A 9129-nucleotide genomic window follows, 5' to 3' on the forward strand; every position below is an offset into this window, starting at 1 on the left:
CCCATCATTGGAATGCATTGCAAGTGTTTAACTATTCTTTTGCTGAACCCTTTACTGGACTACAGTATTGCAGAAGACACAGTTTTAACTCCATCAGTACTGTGCTTGCATTTGAGTTCAGACTGTGTTAACAGAATTGGAATTTTTCTTTTTGCGATGGGGAAGCGAAAATTGATGGAATAAACTTTAGAAAATGTCATCTTTGCATTCTATACTCCAGTGGGAACATACAGATCAGCCTATGATGGGGAAATTGAAGCCATCTGTGTAGCCCTAAACAAACTGATCTGCCACCAGGTAAAGTTCAAGAATGTAGTTATCCTGTGCGACTCAAAAGCAGATATAGAATCTGTAAGCTCCACAGATATTAAATCAACACAAATGCAAGACTGTCAAAATGCAATACAACATCAAAAACCCAGTAATAAATGCAACATATATGGCAATGAGCAGGCTGACATTTTGGCTAAAAAAAGTGCTCAGATAACCCAAATTAAAAATTAAATCCGTGGCGTAACAGCTCCAGAGAGCCATAGCCGACTAGCTGACTGCTGGCCTCACGTTCACATGCCTAAGCAGAGGTGAACGATCATCCAACCAGATGTAGGGTGACGTGTAGTCAGCATGACGAACCCCCAGCCATTGCTAGCTTTCCAGACCGGATTACGCTACTCCTACCATACAGCTAAAATATACATCAAGAGAGTTATTCAAGATACCCACACCCTTGAAATCTAAAGGAAATCACATGGGAAACCCTGGCAAAGGGATATCCTTATGATACCAGACAGGCCAAGAAAAGAAGCAGTTGCGAAGGTCCGCTCAAGAACTGGACACGACTGCCTAGCGTATCACCTTCACCGCTTTGGCATTCTACCAGACCCGTCGTGTAATTTGTGTGGCCTCCAAGAAGATATGAATAGGGATCATCTTCAGCTCTGTCCAAAACGACAGAATGTGATAGATACTGGGAAGCGAGGAACCCTATGAGTCAATAATTTATTTAATTTTATCTATATTTGTTTACAATTTGAGTCATTATTATGTTATTATTATGTTTCATCTCTTTGTCTTATTTTGTAGATTTTAAAAATTCTGTCTAGAGGTAGTATTTAGGTTAATGATATAAAATCAATGTACCTGTCATTAGAAAATAAATAAATACTTTAGAAAATGTTATTGAGGCTGGGGTGTAATGTGCAGTGCATGGGAGTGGGCTTCAAAACATCATTATTAATACTATTGTCATTAATTCTTAAAAAAGTAAGCCTACAGTAGTTAGTGTATGTAAGTAAATAGATTATATTGTCATTAGACAATAATCTGATTTTTCTCTTTCCCTCTATCTTGGACACCTCTGTAAGTTGGACACATTTTCGTGGAACCCCAAGTGTCCAACTTAAAGAGGTTTTACTGTATAAAATGTTTGTTAGAAAACCTGATGGGAAGAGATCGCTTGTGAGAGAGTTATAGATTGGAGCATAAGAAGTTAGGTTTGATTATGTACATTGGATTCATTTGGCTCAGGACTGGGTCTAGTTGTTGACTCTTGTGATTGCTGAATTTAACTTTTTGTTTCCATAAAAGGCAAGGAATTTTTTGTAAAGAATTCTGTGGCAGACATATTCAATCATGGCCATACTTTCTGGCCTTTTCTTCTTACACCAGCTGAAATAATTCCTTTATGCATGAAGTGAAGCTTTTGTGGCAACTGAAGTTGATGAAATACCATCAGGCCAGTTCCCGTCAGCTAGCACGCAACAAAGGAACAGACTGGTTACCCAGCAACCCTGAGGATGAGAACAGAGGTGGTTCTCAAATCATTGGCAGAAGATTTAGTTCAGCCACCTGACATGGCATGTAGTCCAATTCCCTTATAAATTTCAGTCGTGCATGAACCAGATTTGATCACTTCTACTAGACATTATGGCATAGTGGTTAACATTCCCGCTATGAATTCAGGAAGTTTCTTGTCTTTGGTGGAAACTGCCTATTCTGACTGGGGCTACTTGTGATTTCTTAGTCTCTCCAGGTATTTTGTGAAATAGTACAGCTGTTTCCTTCCATATTTTTGTAATTCATCATTCATGCAATTTTGAAAATGTATTCTTTGTGATTTTGCATTGGTCTTATATTAAAATACAGATGTGTGATGCAGATCTGCTAGTAACAGAGATGAACTCTGGTTATAGGCTTGAATATTTTCCCTTGTATTTTGTCAAATGTTAACTGTATTGAAAGTATTTTAAAGCTTTTTGTAAGTAAATGTTGTGGAGCTTATTTAACTCTATGGTATGTATAAATTTTTATTGCTCAGTGATCTTTGTCTTAAAAATTTGATGATAATTGGGTTTTTGCTTCATAAAGTTGATACAGACAGAAATAATATTGTGTGTACAACCAAATTTCTTAAAAATGTGTTTGGAAGCTATAAGTTCTGGGAAGATTAGCCACTTAAATTCAGAACAGAGGTTTAAAATTTTGGAGACTGTCTCTGTCTCCAAAATGTTGGAACTTTGGTTCATATGTAAGTAACTAATGATGCAGAAAGATTTTATTGCTTTTTACCAAATGAAGGCTTCAAGTATTGTGCAGTGTTATTTATTCAATAGACAGGCAGTTGTTTAAGACACTTGTGAAACTTGATGAGATAAACATTTTATGTTATGCAAGATATACAGATATTTAGAAAAAAATAATTGTGCCCTGTATTATATATATTTTTTTTGTGCAAATTGCTGATATCCAATACATCACTGGGTCACAAAACTTTCTTCTCAGAATATGATAATGAGGTTAAACACATCGAAAGCATTGGATTAGTCCTCTTTAGTGAACTAAAAGTGTAACACCATCACGTGGAGTGTGAACTAAGTTCAGTACTTATTTCACAGAGGTTCTCATGTTGTCTTTTGTATTGGTGAACTTACTAAACATTGCCATGTATTATGTTGTTGATGGTTCATAACCCCCTCTTCCACTCAGCAACAGCTTGTGAAATGTTTTCTGGCACTGCCGCATACAGCTCGGAGTGTTCCTTAATCATCTGTGATTGTTATTATTTATAGAATTTTTATTATTTGTAATTTTGAAGTTACTATCCTGAATCTTGCCTTGTTGAATAATATCTGTGATAATTTACATATTATATGAGATTGATCTGTGTTGTGGGTTCTTATTTGCATATAATGACCTTTTCCCTTTAGATATGTGTTTCTTCACATTTTCTGTTGTCTGGTCCACAAGTGCGTGCTGAGGGGAATATTTTGACCTAGGATAATGAAAGTAACAGAAGATTGGAGAAAATTGCTTTAAAAGATGTTGTATTTTGAACTCATCACCAGGGTGATCATATAAAAGAAAATGGAATAGCCAGATCATATAGCATACATATGTGGGAGAAATGAGAAATGCATATTAAAATTTTATTTGGGAAACTTGAAGAAAGGTCACTTGTGAGACCTAGGCATAGATGAGAGTATGATATTAATATGAATCATAAAAATATATTGTGAAGAAAGAGTTTAATGGCAGGCTATTATGAACACATTAATGAATCTTTGGGTTCTACAAAAGGGAAGGGATCCATGGTCCAGCTCCTATAAACCTAGCCCCACCCACCCAGTTGGCACATACATCGCCCCGATGATGGAGGCAGTATGACCTCTGTAACGGTAAACATCTACTAGACTACACAGCCCAACAACCCAGAAGACAGGAATCTTCATACTCATCGCCCTGATGATGGAGGCAGTATGACCTCTGAAACGTTGGTAAACATCGACCAGACTACACGGCGCAACAACCCAGAAGACAGAAATCTTCATACTCTGATGACGGAGGCAGTATGACCTCTGAAACGTTGGTAAACATCTACCAGACTACACAGCGCAACAACCCAGAAGACAGAAATTTTCATACTCTGATGATGGAGGCAGTATGACCTCAGAAACGTTGGTTAACATCGACCAGACTACACAGCGCAACAACCCAGAAGACAGAAATCTTCATACTCACCGCCCTGATGACGGAGGCAGTATGACCTCTGAAACGTTGGTTAACATCGGCCAGACTACACAGCGCAACAACCCAGAAGACAGAAATCTTCATACTCACCGCTGTGAAAACCTCAAATCTTTCTTGACTAGTTGCTGAGGCTATCAGCTTATAGAGAAGGTTCTGCTTAGTGAAATGAATTTCCAGGACATGACGATGAAAACTACATGAAATTTATTAGTGTCTGCTGGCATTCCAGATTTACGTTACCACATTTTCTCATGATATAAGTAATCGGGTCACTGTGTCAAGTACGGAAGGGACACATCATGATAATACCAACATTTAGAGATAAAGACCAGGCAGCAGTGATTAGGTATGACCCATTTATGCTTAACTTGAGCTTGGTGTTACACTGTTCCAAATTTGAAGTGCTCAGAAGGACAAGGTCAGTAAATGTAGTACACTTCATTAAAGCAGTAATATCAGGTTGCCAGATAATAGTTTTGTAGTCAGGATGAAAAAATCAAGGGGCATGTAATATACAAAGGGGAGATAATAAATGTTTACAAAATTTTGGTTGGCAGAATGGTAGAGGTTATGTGGAAGACCTAGGCATGGATACAAAATTTTGGTTGGCAGGCTTGAATGGTAGAGATTATGTGGAAGACCTAGGTATGGATATGAAGGTAACTTAAATATGTGCCTTAATGAATAGGGTTTGAGGGAATGGACTGGATCTGGTTCAGGATAGGAACCAGTGCAGGCTCTTGTTTATATGGTATTGGAACTTTGGGTTTCTTAATAGGTGGGGAATTTCTCAACTAGTTGACTGTACTATTATTAGCTTCTCAGTGGAGTTAGTCACTGGCCAAGAAAACTCTTTCACATCAGTGTTCCAACGTTCTTAACCTGCATAGGTCTGTTGGACTTTGTTCATCATGTTCCAGTTCAATATTAGAATTAATCTGATAACCTTAATAAAACCTGATGATTAGTGTTGTGGCTTATACCTCCAGGTGTAGTCTTTGACATTTCTGGTTAGGTAGAAGGTAGGAATCTACATTTCTTGATGGAAGCACCCAGTGGGCAGGATTTCCATCTTGATGTAGAATATAGGATGACTGTAAGTGATGGGAGATTTCAGGTTCTCATGACTGCTAGTTTGAAAATTGCTGCCTTCTAGGTTGATGTGCTGTGTAGTCTGGTAGAATTTTACCAGTATTTAATCACCCTGATGATGAAGATAGCAAATATTTCTGAACCTTCTATGAGACTACTCGGCACAACAACTTGGAAGAGAGACATCTTCAGTAAAAATGGTGGTTGAAAGAGGGGATCTGATCTACAGTGGGAACCTGTATTCCTTGCACAAAGTCAGAAGTGAGGGAGGCATGGAGAAAAATGCACTGGATCCGACTGGTCTTCAACCCAAGATCCGCATGAAAGGCCATTACTTTATTTCTAAATCACAAGATCTATTGGAGATAATTGTGTTCTACTCTGAAGTCAGAATAGTCCAACATTTTTCAAATTGAAACATTACAGATTGGATGTGGTTAGTGTCAAAGTGCAAGAGTTAAACTTTTCTTCTGTTAAGAACATTGTATCCTTATGCCAGTAGACCAGTTAATGTAAATGTCTTTTCAGTTATAATGTGTCTCTGGGCAGTGACCATTTGGATTCACATCTGGTTAGGAAATTGACCACCATTTGTGGAACCTGAAGGTTCACAACTTTATTCACAAGAGCCTATGCCTAACCCCCATCTTGAACCGTATGAATTCAGTCCATACCATTATGCTCGTTTCTTTAAGATACACTTTAATACTATCTTCTTTATGCTTAGGTCTCATAAGTTATCTCTTCAATTCAGGTGTTGCAAGTTCCAAATCTAATGTCCTGTCACCAATTACTTGCACCATGCCAAATAATTAATTTAAACCCCTGTGTAACATCTCATAACATGCTAGCTTTTGTGTGCTGTGGGGATACATAGCACTCTGCCCACCCAGAGAGTTGCAGAAAAAACCCTTGTTGACTGTCAAAGACTGCCTGTTCAAAATGTTTGTGGCTACTATCTTATATCTGGAGGTAATTTTCTCCATCCACAACCACAAGCCATGTTATTATGACAAATTTCCCTGAAAACAAGTTTTAAAATGTTATTAACAACTCATTCTTAATTACACTAAAGATAAAAGTTATTGTTAACTTTATTATGATGTGAAATTTGTCACTTAAAGTCAGAATAAATTTTGTATTTGCTGTATAGCACATAGTTTATGAAAAGAACTGGGCCTTTGTGGTTCATCTGAATTATTTAGACTAATTCCATGTAGCATATTTCTTGAGAAGCTAACAGTTTCTCAGCTAGTCAAGAAATTCCATACTTTTTATGGAACCTGAAGGCTTATTACCATGCAGATTACTGTCTTCTGGGTGGTTGTACTGTGTAGTGTGACAGATGTTTACCTACATTTCAGTGATGCTTGCTGCCTCGATCGTCAGGGGATGAGAATCTCAAGTCTCGCTTATTACCATGTTCACAGGTCCCTGATCCAAATAAACTCACCCAATTTGTCCATTATCCTTTCAACGATTTCCTCCCAAGTGGTTCCTTCCCTTCAAGTTTTCTATACAAATTTTTGTACACATGTTTTACAAATTATGAAAACTATTTTATAACAAGTTAAAATGCCAGTCATAAACTTGTGAGATATAGGAAAGTGTGGTTCAGTGGGGTTTGTAATTTTTAAGCCTATATGCTGATGTAATAACGTCTGTTTTTTAAATGCATCAATATATGAATAAGTATTAGCAAACAATTTGTCTGTCTGTCTGTCTGTCATACTGTATATTCTGACTTGCTTAGGAAAAATTGTTATCTATAGTATCTCAATTCTAGGCCATTCATCCTGTTCCACATTTTAGACTGGGTCCTCCTATCATTTCTTGTCTTCCTACTTTTCTTATTCCACTCAGTTTGTATACCAGCAGTTTAAATGAGGCATGGTTTATATTCGGGGATGTTGACGTGGTGGGTTTAGTGCTGCCAAGGGCATACTTAGACTTTTTTTTAACAAATGTGTTTAAATACGTAAGGGAATTTAATACTTCTAAATGCACATTGCAAGGAACACATGAGGAAAATGTGTATTCCAGGATGGAGTACACTTTCCAGGATTGTTTATTATAATTTTTTCTCCTGTTACTCTAAAAGCAAACAAAATTGTAAGGGACAGAAATGCCCTTTTCATTTAAGTCTAATAAAATAATGCAGAAACTGTCAGCATGGCATATTTGGTGAAAGTGCTGTAAAAATGTGATTTGTACAACATAAAGTAAATTATGAACAAGATTTTGTATTACATGCGTGGTCGGAGAGTAAGTGAATACTTATTTTTGTGTTCAGAAATTAGATGTAATCTCAGAACATTGTGTTGTGGAAAAATATTGTTTCAAGGTGATTAGCTGTGACAACTATCAAAACCCAAAATTTTGAGAGGGTGAAGGTATAATTTTCAAAAGACAATGCAGATTGTGGTCTTTTGGTGGCTAGCCAGTAGAGGTTAGTGAAGTTTCATTTGACAGTTTTAAGAATTGAAAATTTACAATTGTGGACATTTGAATGTAGATTATTAAATTACACGAGTTCTGTTACTATATTTATTCATAGCAATGCGTGCTGTTAGTGACTTCTGGAACTTTCTCACTCTAGATCGCTCTAGAGAACCCTGATTTTGATTTCATCTTATCCCTTTTCCTTTGTAACTGGCCTTTTTCTCATTACTACATTCCACCACTACCACTGATATTGGGGTGGTTGTATATGACCTACTCACAGGAAGTGTGGTTACCTCCAACTTCCTGCAGCGAGCGGCCACTTCCTTGCCGATAAGTTATCCATTTGGTATTCACTGATACATGTTTCTGTTGAGATAGAGCACAGAATTTCACAATTTAATGGAAAACTGGTGATGTTAAATTTTTTAGGTAAATCTGTATACCCCATTAATAGGTACCAGCAGTAGGAAAAATTCCGACAAAATAGAATATATTTCTGTGGTAATATCCTCCCGATAGAACATTTCTAAATATCTGAACAGAAACTTATATTACTGGTTTCATTAAATAATTTCCCACAAGTGTCTGATCTCATTGTTTTAATATGTTGTGTTGTTATTATTGTTGTTCTTCATCTTATTTAAGGGCATAAACAAGGGTTAGGTCTTAAAACCTGTTACTTTAAAGCTTGAGGTGTTCTTGATCCTTCCATCTTTTCCTGGGTCTTCCAGCAGCCCGTCGTCCCTCGAGGTTGATATTGAAAGCTAGTTTGGGTGAGGTACCTTTCTCTTTTGCTATGGTCATTGTCCTTTAATTAGTTTTGGGTTTCCTTGAGCTTTTCCTGAGTAATTTGTTGAGAATCCTGGGAAGGCTACCAACCTTTCGCAGGGCAAGTCCAGTAATGGGGTTGCCACCTGAAGCCTCTGAACAGGCTAGTTGGCCCCACATTAGTCTGGTCTCTCCCCTTCGACCTTATTATTATTATTAACTGATATTAGCTTAGTCAGTTGAGTGACTGGCTGTGAACAGGATATTTTGAGTACATCTCCAAGTAGGAGCAGGCATATTTCTTGTCTTCATTAGTTCCAGATCAGTTCTGGGTCCGAATTCTGTGGGTACTTCGGCTGTATCCAAAGGGTAACATGGCAGTAGTGTGAATATGACCACTGTGCCTCCATATTGTGCTGAATTGAAAAGAAAACCACACACCCGAGTCGCCCTTCATACGCCTCAGTGTTGTTTTTCACAGTGATAAGTTGTAAGATAAGTATTGTATTACAGCTATTGCTCTGTTTATTTTGGGGCGTTCTTGAGGGTTGCAGCCCTAACCATTAAAACTGGAGAAAATATTTTGTTCTCTTGTCGTGTATAAAACAACCGATTCCGGTCAGCGAGCCATTTGGTATAAACATTGGCTTAAGTCATAACCATCATTCATACGTGGTTTAGTCGGTAGGAATTCCGTCGGAAGTCTTTATCAGGAATGTGGTTTCTCATAACGACAAACACGTAGCTTGCTCAAGCTTCCTTGAGTATGTAAGTTCCTAGGGCGGCTGGTACTGACGG

Source organism: Zootermopsis nevadensis, unplaced genomic scaffold (assembly GCF_977971745.1).
Source record: "Zootermopsis nevadensis isolate Lab colony 2312 unplaced genomic scaffold, Znev_1.0 Znev_ptg000021l, whole genome shotgun sequence".
Classification (NCBI taxonomy): Eukaryota; Metazoa; Arthropoda; class Insecta; order Blattodea; family Termopsidae; genus Zootermopsis; species Zootermopsis nevadensis.